Below are 14,082 nucleotides of genomic sequence, written 5' to 3' on the forward strand. Positions count from 1 at the left end.
TTGACATGTAGGAAGAGGGCAATTCAAAATTATCTATCTTGCAGCATGTGTAACCATGTTATTTGTGGGGTCTTTCATCTACATAGTGAGGGTCAGGAAGGGAAGCTACACTGCACTATTGTGACTGGGACTATGTAAACTGTCCTTAGGTTACCAGCAGTGTGCCATAAAAAAAATAAAAAAAAGATCAAAATAGTTCAGCGCAAGCTCAACCACAACAAACCAAATATACTTCAGCAGGACTGTGTGGTTTGTCCAAATAAAACACAAGCAAAACATTTCCATATCCAAGATAAGTGCCACAATGACGATGGTGGCGGTGGTGTTGCAGGGGGTTTGGCGAGCCTGCTGAATCTGAGACACCCCCCCCCCCCTGCCTTTTTTTGTCTTTTTCTCCCAGCCTGTATTCAATGGCGAATGGCGGCCTTTTGTTCACGGCTGTTGTGATGGAATCCCCTCGTCTGTTTCCTGCTATTTGTGTGAGTTGCTCAGCAACCTGGCAGCTGCCCAGTTGTCCGTTTTTGGGTTTCGATTTAGGGAGAGGGGGGGTAAGGGGTCATGGAGGTCGTGGAGGAGGGGGGGTGGCTGGAAGGTTGCGGGGTTAGCATATGGGTGGGATGCGTTATGCTTTCATGTTTGCCTTTTCCATGTTTTTTGACGCATGGAAAAAAGTAAGAGGATAGTGTTGTGATACTGACCATATCATCTGTCAACCAAAGTGCTTCGGGCTGCTGCTCGCTTGCCGACATGTGAAAATGACACGCTCAAGGTGTTTTGTAAAAAAAAAGAAAGATGGCTGTGTGAGCTATCACAGCAACATGTCAAAAGATAGCTGTGATTCACACAGTGTCATTATTCAGCCCTTCAACTTATTCACCCCTCATCTGGCTCTAAAAGGACTTAAGTGAATATGGATCGCGTCGAGAATGAAGCCACATGTTGTGTTGTATAGATGGGGGGGGGGGGGGGCTCCAGCTCTCTGCTTGACTTTATCTCTAGCATGTAACACGGACACCTGGGTACCGAGAGCACCGCTATCAGCCTCACCTCAGGTTGTGTTCAGCTTTGTAAGGCCTTGCAAGATTTAATAGCATCCATACATATATTTTAAACATGTGTAAGAGCTGCAGACACAGATGTGTGCTGCACGTGCTCATGGGAGAGGACACACACAATGTATTAAGGTCATGTTTTTTGTATATTTTGGTCTGCTTAAGGGCATATTGTTTGTTTAAATGTACACACACACACACACACACACACACACACACACACACACACACACACACACTGGTTTCGGATGTGTCCAGATGAAGTTCCAAGTATGACACAGACACACACACGCACGCACGCACACGCACACAAGTTTAGGATGTGTCCAGATGAAGTTCCCAGTATGACTCAGAGGTCGCCAATTTCCATTGACTCAGCCTCACAAACACCATGTACTATAGTCATCTCACACATGCAAACACGGTCTCACACACACGCATGCACACACACACACACACACACACACACACACACACACACACACACACACACACACACACACACAATGAATCAAGAGAGGACAGGCCGTATTCCTTCTGTCTCAGTTCAATCTAAGTGATTAAAACACGTTCATATCTGAGCAGACATAATCAAGTGCCGCTGGATGAGCTGCGTCCACAGGGAGAGTCTGTTCCTCTCTGCTGCGGAGCCATCTGAGGTCCTTCCCTTTCCAGTCGGCAGCCCGGCAGCTTCCACACCATCTCTGGAAACCTGATCATTTGCTGTGTTTTTCACTCGAATGTGAAAGTGGTGTTCCTGACCTCAGACAGTGATCCCAATCAGGAGGAATCGCCTGATGCTGCAGTTTAGACCCCTCCGTACTGAAACCCAATAGTATAATTGCATAATGAGGCACCCCACTCCAGGAAACACACTGGCGGGGGAGTGCCGGTGGCTGCCCCTGTTGATAACTTTAACTCTCTGTATTCTAATGACGCCGTTTCAGCGAGCGGTGCAACAAGACAAATTACAATTCAGCCATCTAATCACTGCAAAGCTGTTGGCCTCTGGGATCATTTTATTATTTCTACCTCGTTGAGTGAGACCGTCCATCCGTGTTACCGTCACGTTTGCTAATCACACCCCAATTTACTGCACTCACTTCATCATCGTCAGATATTCTTGTAGAATGACTCAAAATATGATTCACGTGTCTCTGATTCTTGAGCAATTCACATTCTTGTAAAGCAGGGGTCTGGTGTTGCTGGAACTGTGTGATGGGTAGTAATGATTTGCTCAGGGAAGGGGTGAGGTAAAACAGGGCATATATGGGGCGTCTGGGTAGCGTGGCGGTCCATTCCGTTACCTACCAACATGGGGATCACCGGTTCGAATCCCATTGTTATCTCCGGCTTAGTCAGGTGTCCCTAGACACAACTGGCCGTGTCTGCGGGTGGGAAGTCGTATGTGTCCTGATCGCTGCACTAGCGCCTCCTCTGGTCGGGAGGAGGAGGAGGAACTGGGGGGATAGCGTGATCCTCCCGTGCGCTACGTTCCCCTGGTGAAACCCCTCACTGTCAGGTGAAAAGAAGCGGCTGGCGACTCCCCATGTATGGGAGGAGGCATGTGGTAGTCTGCAGCCCTCCCTGGATCGGCAGAGGGGGTGGAGCAGAGACCGGGGCGGCTCAGAAAATAGGCCAAGTACAATTAGGGAGAAAAAAAAGGGGGGGGGCAACTTGGCAAATATTTCATGCACAGAAAAATCAGGATGCTTTCCTCCAACCTTGTCCTACTGAATGTATACTATACTTATATTTTCAACGGGCAGGGAAGAGTTTGTGTACCTATGTGCTTGCCTCTGGATGCATCTATTGATACGGCAAGTAAAAGGCATATGCCTTGGTGAATGCAAAGTGCTTCCAGCACAAAAGCATCACTTGGTGCTTCCCAATAGGGAGTTTCTGCAAGAGAATCCTCTCTGTACAGAATGTTTATAAGGATCCATAATGTATAAGCATATTGTGTGGGAGCTTTATTTACTGCTCAAAACAAATAAACCAAATCTGAATAATCGGCGGGCGGCACGATGGCGCAGTGGTTAGTGTGGTCGCCTCACGGCAAGAAGGTCCTGGGTTTGAGCTCCGGGGTAGTCCAACCTTGGGGGGGGGGTCATCCCGGGTCGTCCTCTGTGTGGAGTTTGCATGTTCTCCCCGTGTCTGCGTGGGTTTCCTCCAGGTGCTCCGGTTTCCTCCCACAGTCCAAAGACATGTAGGTCAGGTGACTCGGCCACACTAAATTGTCCCTAGGAGGGAATGTCTGCTTGTCATCCCTGTAATGGACTGGCGGCCTGTCCAGGGTGTCTCCCAAACCAGTCCCAATGACTGCTGGGATAGGCTCCAGCATCCCTGCGACCCTTAGAGCAGGATAAGCGGTTTGGATAATGGATGGATAGATGGCTGAATAATAAGAAATAGCATAGTGGTTTACTTAACACAACAATGATGGCACGATATCCCCTAAGGGGAGGGTCTGTTATAGTACTGAACTCTGCAGGATACCTGCACGCATGCATTTCTGATTAAGATGAACCCTTCCTGTAAAACTCAAGGTTGGGTAAGAGTTTGAACGTCTGCATGCCTTCATGATGTGTTAGATCAACAGGCCTGGCAACTGGAGGCAGGGTTACTCAGCAGCTCCCATGTGTCACAACCTTGCCACTACCTACGTAACTGCTAGGGCTTCTGGGAAACCACCTGGGCCCATAATCATCCTCCAGTAAAACGAGATCAGGACCAGCAATGCTGCCAAACATAAACACATGGGCATGCTGAGCAATGCACATGTGCAAAAATGTACGTAGAAATCCAAATATAACACACACACACACACACACACACACACACACACACACACCCCGTTATACCACTCCCCACACACACACGCATACAAAGAGGTTTTTCTTCGGGAACTTTTATTATTCTTTCCACTTGTACAATTGTGTTGAACATGCAAATATGTCTGAGCAGTTTCTATCCACACATCCTCACCTTCACACACACCTTCGCTGCAGCCAGAACACACTGTGCATAACTCCTGTTATGAGATGTAATGAGACTCAGGTCTTGTCAGAGGGAATCCCTGACACCCGGACCGAGAACAGACCATCACCGCATACTGGCCTCACCAGCGCAGTTCTCCTCCAGCTCTTTACGAACCAGACTGACCCAGCGTCTGTGAGTGACTCAGTGCCTCAGCTTTCCACACTTCCCAGAAAAGCCAAGCCAGGATACGAATGAGGAGGACACCTCCAGACGAGCAAGGTTTCCCCTCTTTTGCATCAGTTGGGCTCTGGAGCAGCCCTCTGTCGGAACACATTAGCCCGGTGTTTGAGTGTACTTGCAGGTCTGTGTGTGTCCGTGTGTGTGTGTGTGTGTGTGTGTGTGTGTGCCAGGTTTTTCTATCCTGGTGGGGAAATTTGGGCTCCATTAGGATAGGAAACACCTGAAACCACCTACCTTGTGGGGACATTTTTATGGGTCCCCATGAAGAAAAGGGTCTATTCTAGGGTTAGGACTTTGGTTTAGGGTTAAGGTTAGAATTAGAATTAGGTTAAGGTCAGGGTAAGGGTTAAGGCTAGACATGTAGTTCTGATGGTTAAGGTTAGGGTTAAGGGCTACAGAAGGAAGGTAGTCAATGAGGGGTCCCCACAAGTATAGGTTGACATGGTGTGTGTGTGTGTGTGTGTGTGTGTGTGTGAGCTCCTAGACCCCTGAGGTGGAAAATCCCTCTTGCAAGCTGTTCCGCATCATCCTGTGAACCAGATCTGTGTCTATACCTCGTATTACGTACCCAGGGCAGACTGACTGGCAAGGTGGCCTTCACTGAATGTCCAGACAGTTATGAAACTCGCTTACCGAAATAGGCTTTTGTAGGCCAGTTCCCACTCCATGATGTGGTTTCTTAGAGAGCCGGCTCCTGCAGCCCCACGTCAGTTCCTTTCCTCGCTGTCCCACTTCTCTCAGCCCCACACCAGACAGCAGGTTAGTGTGGAACACCAGTTTACAAAACCATGTGTTAGTTAATGCTCCATGGTGAAGATACAGGGCAGCCATGATAAAGGATCTTTCATCTGTTGTCTACCCTCTATGAAAACCACATCCAGTGGAGGCTAGAATTGGAGAATAGCAGAACTTTATTAATAGTGTGGGGTAGCGTGGCGGTCTATTCCGTTGCCTACCAACACGAGGATCAGTGGTTCGAATCCCCGTGTTACCTCTGGCTTAGTCGGGCGTCTCTACATTCACTATTGGCTGTGTCTGCGGGTGGGAACCCAGATGTGGGTATGTGTCCTGGTCGCTGCACTAGCGCCTCCTCTAGTCGGTCGAGGCGGCTGTTCAGGGGGGACTAGCGTGATCCTCCCACGTGCTATGACTCCCTGGTGAAACTCCTCACTGTCAGGTGAAAAGAAGCGGCTGGCGACTCCGCATGTATCGGAGGAGGCATGTGGTAGTCTGCAGCCCCCACCGGATCGGCAGAGGGGGTGGAGCAGCGACCGGGATGGCTCGGAAGAGTGGGGTAATTGGCCGGATACAATTGGGGAGAGAAAGGGAGAAAGGGAGGAACCCCCCCCCCCCACCCCCATAAAAAACAAACAAAAAACAATCAAACAAAAAAGTAGATAAGATAGAGCAGGACTTTCATGATGACATCTCAGGTTAATAAGGTGTTCCAGAGGTAATCACCCCCTCAATGCTTTGCCGCAAAAAATAAGTTTTATTTATTTGCACATGTAACAATTCCTTTGCCAACAAAAGTCTTTGAGCATGGTGTCAAAACAAATATGAAATAGTACTCTGACGCGTTATTTTAGAGGGCCTCTACCAAGTCATAGAAGCAATCTATGCCCTGCATCAATGCTGTGATAAAGTAATAGTAGCGGACAACAACACAGCTGAAAAGACTTAATGTGTACCTTGGACGTGCCTTCTGTATGTCTCTGACATGAAAATACAGTATTACCTTGCAGATGTCTGAACCACAGAGTCCTCACCACAGAGAGCAACACGTCGGTTTGCCATGCTGGCATCACTGGGGGAATGTAAAGCAATCGGAGGAGAACTGTGAAGAGAGGCCGGTCCCGAGTGAGCAGGTGGAAAGTGTGACGACAGCCAACTAAAACCATACTCTGATGAAAGTACCACCGGTGAGTTTGGGGCATTGTTTGATGAAGGTCACGCTGTTGTCTGCATTCGAGGGGGTACAGGGACTTATTGGAGAAGCAGGTCGTCTCTCTTCAGCTGAAAGCCACGTGGCTCATGAGTAACCTATGTCAACATGTAGGCCATAATAAATAGCTTGAAAAAGACAGAATGCAGTCAGGAAGTGCGACAGCCATGCTCCTGCTTATAACGGATGTGGAAAAATGGGTAGGTGCACAAAAACCTCACCTTTCACACCCATTTCAACAGCTTTAGTATTGAGAAAAAAAGATTCATGATTGATAATGTTTCAATCAAGACTGGGTGCACTTGGTTCACGTTTGGCTACTGCCATCTACTGGTTAAATATTGAATTGCAGGAATGAATTCTGTGACTACCCTCCATCCAGTCACCACAGTACTTTAAGCGTTGTATGCATTTTACTGAAGAAAAGACAGGAGGCAGAGCTGGAGGTGGCAGAGTTGAAGATGCCAAGATTTTCGTTGGGAGTGAAGAAGATGGACAGGATAAGGAACGATTATATTAGTGGGACAGCTCACGTTGGATGGTTTGGAGACAAAGCAAGAGAGGAGAGATTGAGATGGTTTGGACATGTGTGGAGGAGAGTTGCTGGGTATATTGGGAGAAGGATGCTGAATACGGAGCTGCCAGGGAAGAGGAAAAGAAGAAGGCCAAAGAGGAAGTTTATGGATGTATGAGGGAGGACATGCAGGTGGCTGGTGTGACAGAGGAAGATGCAGAGGACAGGTAGAGATGGAGACGGTTGATCCACTGTGGTGACCCCTAACGGGAGCAGCCAAAAGAAGAAGAAGAAGAAGAAGAAGAAGAAGAAGAAGAAGAAGAAGAAGAAGAAGATGTTACATGAATAAACCTATAGGTTAAACAAAATCTTTACTGCTCACTGTTCCCCCATACTACATGAAAGTGGTGAAAGGCCAATATATATCGCCTTGATTTCATATTATTCAATCAGAGTTGTAGCAGAATAGGATATTGCATTATGATGATAGAAAAAGGAAGGAAATAGTTAAACAGTTCTAAGTAAATAAAGTAAACGAGGTATTGAAAGCTAGTACATGTGTAGCCCTGCTCAACTGGAAGCAGCGTATGATCTCAGTTAAGGACAATACCACCATCTAGTGGAGAAAGTGATCATTATTGTCTAAAATATTTTTCTTTATCTAGCGACACTATATGTGCGAAAGTATTGGGACATACCTCTTAATCACTGAGTTCAGGTGTTTCATTCAGAGCCATTGCCTCAGGTGTATAAAATCCAGCAGCTAGCCATGCAGCCTGTATTTACAAACATTTGTGAAAGAATGGGTCATTCTGAAGAGCTCAGTGAATTCAAGTGTGGTACTGTCATATGATGCTGCCTTTGCAATAAGTCAGTTCATGAAATGTCACCCCTACTATTCCAAGGTCAACTGTAAGTGGTATTATTGAAAAGTGGAAGCGTTTAGGAACAATAGCAACTCAGCCACCAAGTGGCAGACCACGTAAAGTCACACAGCGGGGTCAACGAGTGCTGAGGTGCATAGTGTGTAGAAGTCACCAATGCTCTGTTGACTCAATAACTGCAGAGTTCCAAACTTCCTCTGGCATTAACATCAGCACAAAAACTGTGTGCCGGGAGCTTCATGGAATGGGTTTCCATGGCCGAGCAGCTGCATGCAAGCCTTACATCACCAAGCACAATGCCAAGCGTCAGATGGAGTGGTGTAAAGCACACTGCCACTGGACTCTGGAGCAGTTCTGTGGAGTGATGAATCACGCTTCTCTGTCTGGCAGTCTGATGGACGAGTCTGGGTTTGGCGTTTGCCAGGAGAACGTTACCTGCCTGACTGCATTGTGCCAACTGTAAAGTTTGGTGGAGGAGGGATAATGGTATGGGGTTGTTTTTCAGGGGTTGGGCGAGGCCCCTTAGTTCCAGTGACGGGAAATCTTAATGCTTCAGCATACCAAGACATTTTGGACAATTTTATGCTTCCAACTTTGTGGGAACAGTTTGGGGAGGGCCCTTTTCTGTTCCAGCATGACGGTGCCCCAGTGTACAAAGCAAGGTCCATTAAGACATGGTTGGCTGAGTTTGGTGTGGAAAAAACTTGACTGGCCTGCACAGAGCCCTGACCTCAAACCCACCGAACACCTTTGGGATGAACTAGAACGGAGATTGCGAGCCAGGTCTTCTTGTCCAACATCAGTGCCTGACCTCACAAATGCTCTTCTGGATGAATGGGCAAAAATTCCCACAGACACACTCCAAAGTCTTTTTGAAAGCTTTCCCAGAAGAGTGGAAGCTGTTATAGCTACTTTTGTACATATAGTGTATCTATTTATGTTTGTCTGTCTATGTCTGTCTGTTTGTCTGTCTGTCTGTCTGTCTTGTCTTGCTGTCTTTATTCTGTCCTGCACTAAATCCAGCAAAAGAAGTATATTTCTCTATATGTCCGCTATTCATCTAAATATTCCTGTACTATGAAAGCAATAGATGCTCCAGGGGTCTTGGGGTCAGTCACACTGAAGTGCAACAGGTATCATTAATGTTCACCAAACACTCTTTTATCAAATGTGCTGGGAAAACAGACTATGCTGTACATGTTTTTACTCTCCACATTTAGTCCACAGTCTAGCTCTTCATCTTAATGCTCAGTGACTCCTCCCATCCTTGGGTAGACGAATATGGCACATTCCAAATATGCAGTCTGTGTGAAAGAAGGGGAACATGATAGGAACTGAAATTCAAATATTTTTCTCATATTTCGCATTGTGCCGTTTGGTGTTTTTTGATTAAAAACACTCACGGTGATGTCAGGCATAACGGGGTTCAACTCTGCCTCGGGGGCCTGTGTATGCCAAAATATCAAATTACTCATTATATATATATATATATATATATATATATATATATATATATATAAAAGCTGTCTGGTAGTTATGCAGATGTATAGTAACCTTATCTGGGTGGAGAAAGCACCTTGGGGGAGGGTACTGTATGGACAGGAACATTATTAAACAAATAAGGCAACACCCTGCACTGTTTGGACAAGACACCTCTTAAATACCACATATTTCTTATCTTTTAGAAAAAAAAGTTGTGTTTTTAGGTCCTAAATTGTGCCACATTTATCATCTTAGTTTAAGTCTCTTTATGACTCGAGCCATTTTCTCATTGCTACTGAGTGGCGCCCCGTACAAGACACAGACCAGTCTCTTCTGAAGCAACACTAACTGATAATGAGCATCTGTGCCCTTCAGGCCCTGCTCTGATATGTCACTAATAATGTGACAGGCTATACAGGCCTATTTAAAACAAAGACATGTGGTAAAGACAGTCTTTTACCTGTCCCCTTCCACCTCTATGCCCGTGACAGTGTGTGTGTCAGCAAAACAGCAAAGTTCTCCCCTAACGGCTGCACTCATTAGCCACGGCTTAGATCGACGCCATCAAACCCCTGTGAACATAAACATACACGCGCTCCCAAACCTACATACAAACCCTCATGCAGGAGACATGCAAATGTGCACACACTCATGTATGCACGCACGCACACACACACACAGGGTGGTCTGATAGGACATGGAAGCGGGGCGGGCTAAGCTAACTGCTAACCCATGCAGACCGGCAGTTCCGACAGTCATCCCAGCTGGCGTTCGATCCCCTGGACAGTGAATTTTATTTTTTGTTTTTGATATGTTGGATATGTGTTTTTTGTAGTTTAGATATATGTGTTGTTATATGTGTTTTTGTCTTTGTGTTGCACCGCTGTGGGCTGGGGGAAACAATATTTCTTTTCATTTCATGTACGCAAGTGCATGAATTGAAATGACATAAATGTTCCTGATTCCTGATACACACTCAGTGCATGTGACTATAATAAACGTGGGCCCACACACTGTTACTGCCATCATGTGGACATGGAAAGCACATGTTTCTCTTGTGCAAGGGGACAGATAAAGTTGGCCAGTCAATCAGTACACCATCTCGTGTGCTATGAAGGCATACTTAAAGTAATGTAAGATTCAAAGTCATTTACAGAAGTCAGTTTGGGGGGTTGCAACTTTATATGTAGCACATGACATGGAAACATAATTCATGATGCAATTTGCAGGTCATATGTTGTCGGAGCTTTGTACAATCGAAAACTGAGCGCACAACTAAACAACTAAAGTGAAGTAAACTGGATGTAGCTTAGTTGAGATGTCAGAACAATTAGGCTTTCAGAACAAGGAAATGTGCCCCCTGACAAAATGAACAAAAATAACATTAATTTGCGGAGGCAAACATAGTCAAAATGCTACCGGAGTTAAAAAGGTCAAGAAGAAATTGTTCTTGAATATAATCAGTACTGCTAACATTTTAATTATAAACAGTAGTCTTGAGGGTGTCACTTATCACTATGGTGTATTTGTATTATTTATTTATTTTGAACCCAAAACACATTTATATGTAAATTATATCTAAATAATGTGCCCAAATTAATTATCTCCCTCTGTAATAGATGCTAGGTTTGGGGTGTTTTCCTTAATTTGAAAAAAAAAAAAAAAAAAAAGAATAGCTTTATTCTTATTTATTTATTTATTTGTTTACTCCTTTATTTATGAAAAGTCTAAACGGCATGATTCCTTTTATTGTTTCAATTCATTAACCCTGTGGACATGGAAGAGGGCAAGTCATTTAAGTTATGATGCCAACGCTTGCGGAAATATGAATATCAGAGAAAACCGAGCCGCCGCTCGTGTTGCTCTCATGTCTGTCACCTGTCAGCAGCATGTCCAAGCTGCACACCAAAGAGCAGAAAATGCAGTGTAGTAGTTTACGTCCAAATAGAAGCAATGCTGATCTTTATTATTTTCAAATACTCTGTACTGTATGTTCTCTCTCTCTCTCTCTCTCTCTCTCTCTCTCTCTCTCTCTCTCTCTCTCTCTCTCTCTCTCTCTCTCTCTCTCTCTCTCTCTCTGTCTTGCTCGCTCTCTCTCTTACTTATGTTTATGTTGTGAAATTGTTATGTCATTGTTTAAGTTTTGTTTTATGTAAAATAAAGAAATGTTTAAAATTCAATTCTCTCTCTCAAATATATATCTCCTTCTCACCATTTTTGGATGGTGTGTGTCTTCCTAAAGGTCAGGTCCTCTACCAGAGGCCTGGGAGTTTGAGGGTTCTGTGCAGTATCTTAGCTGTTCCTAGGACTGTGCTCTTCTGGGCAGAAACCTCAGATGTTGTTCCTGGAATCTGCTGGAGACACTCTCCCAGTTTGGGGGTCACAGTCCCTAGTGCTCCTATTATCATTGGGACTACTGTGGATTCCACCTTCCACATCCGATCTCGTTCTTCCTTCAACATTTGGTATTTCTCTACCTGCTCATAGTCTTTCTTCCTGATGTTGCTGTCGCTCGGGATTACTACATCAGTCACTAACATCTTGGTAGTCCTCGAGGATGAAACAGGGAACATCCATGAGTACATCAGAAAGAGAGCCCCCCAGGATGAATTACTGAGTGAGTATGATCATGGAAGCTCAAGCCCCCTCCATGCGATGTACCATCGGCAGATAGAAGATGTGGCTGATATGAAGAATTCCTACCAGTTGCTAGTAAAGCCTGGACTGATGGACAGAACAGAGGCTCTGATCATAGCAGCACAAGACAGGCACTTGACACCATATCGGTTGAGGCAGGGGTCTACCACACCAGACAAGACCCGAGATGCAGGCTGTGCAAAGACGCCCCTGAGACAGTCCAGCACTTAGAAGCAGGGTGTAAGATGCTAGCTGGGAAAATGTACACCCAAAGGCATAACCAAGTGGCTGGGATAGTGTACAGGAACATCTGTACTGAATAGACTGGAAGTCCCCAAATCGAAATGGGAGACAACACCAAAGGTGGTGAGAATGGCAGAGCTAAGATCCTGTGGGACTTCAATCAAGCAATCCCAAGCAACAGCACCATCAGGAGCATGAGAAGCTAGATAAATACCAAGGGCTGAAGGAAGAACTAGATTAGATGTGGAAGGTGAAATCTACAGTAGTCCCAGTGGTAATAGGAGCACTAGGGGCTGTGACCCCCAAACTGGGAGAGTGGCTCCAGCAGATTCCAAGAACAACATCTGAGGTCTCTATCCAGAAGAGTGCAGCCCTAGGAACAGCTAAGATACTGCACAGAACCCTCAAACTCCCAGGCCTCTGGTAGAGGACCAGATCTTGAGGAAGAGTGCCTTACTTAGCTTGCTGTCACTGCGACTCGACCCTGGAGAAGCAGCTGATGATGAGATGGTTATATATATATATATATATATATATATATATATATATATATATATATTCAGTATTCATATTCATATTCTTCAGTACAGCTGCTGCTCTACAGTAATTGCTATCGACAAGAAACAATGAAATGTATGCACACACACACGCACGCACACACATACACACAGACAATAGATATTATAGTAACTTTGCTCATTATTGACAACATTTTAAGATTATGACAGCCAGCCCATATTTATTCCTGCAAAAGGGGCCTAATGAGGTTACTACTGTAATTAAATTAATTTGCCGGGGGCTCTTATTGACACACACCTTTTTCTTTTTTTTGTCCAATGATTGTCAGATAGTCTGGCCTCTCTAATACAGTGCATTTATACGGCACGTTATCCCTTCACTAACCGCCTGAGTTGAATTAGACCATAATGTGTGTGGAACAGACTGGTAATGCTGAAGCAGGTAAATAGGTTACCAGGAGAAGAAGGGTATTATTGCACCCTCCAACACAAGAACATGCTCAAACACATACAGCATTTCAGTGACAGATTGCATTAGAGAGCTCATAATTCTGTTACCAGTGTATTGAATGCAAACACAGTATGGTGAATGACTTTTTTAATCAACGTCACAGGACGACGTGTTGGAGAACCTCACAGGGATCTGTGATGGTTACTGGTGTGGGCTCCCATCAACATCAGAGTAAATCCATCAGCTGACATACACAAACAGATCTCCCTATAGCCTGAATAGACAAATTGCCTGGCGCTTTGGATATCCTTTGACTTGTAATCTTGAATGTTGAATTTCTAATTGGATAAATTGACAATACATGTTAGCCTAGAACTCTGGTCATATATATTACCTGAGTTAGTTAGCATTATAGTATAATTCCATCAATATTTACAATGCAACTTGCAATTATGCTTAACCCTTACATACTGTTCATATTCTGTACCTTTACAGTAAGGACTGGGTCAATTTAGACCCAACCCAAAAATCCCCTCATACCAAGTGTCTAACAAATTTTGAACTACAGATCTATTTAGAATTTATAAATAGCCGATCTGACATTAATAAATGGCTGATAATTCTTAATTGATGTTTCAGAGAGCAGAGAGAGTGTATTCTTTAGGTTTTACACCAGTTGTTTATGGAGAAAATACATTTACTATCACACAGTATTATGTCCTATTTTACCTAAGACATGAATCAGGAACACATTTCATTTCCCCCAGCCCACAGCAGTGCAACACAAAGACAAAAACACATATCCAAGAACTACAAGAACACATATCCAAACTAACACACATCCAAAGTAACACATACATCCCAAAAAAACCCCAAAACATTGTCCAGAGAATGACCCGTTTCCATGTCCTGTCAGACCGCCCTTGGTGTTTCCTCTTCATACATGAAACCCCTCTGAAACATGTATGAAGAGGTGTTTGCACTTCTTCATACATACATGTTTCCATACATGAAAACATAATAGCCATGATTTCAATATATATTTATTTAAACTGAAAATGGCAATATGCTGGAACTGTGGAGTTTATTATATGACCATATACTATAACCATGTACTACAACCATCAAACACTG

Source organism: Lampris incognitus, chromosome 9, assembly GCF_029633865.1.
Source record: "Lampris incognitus isolate fLamInc1 chromosome 9, fLamInc1.hap2, whole genome shotgun sequence".
NCBI lineage: Eukaryota > Metazoa > Chordata > Actinopteri > Lampriformes > Lampridae > Lampris > Lampris incognitus.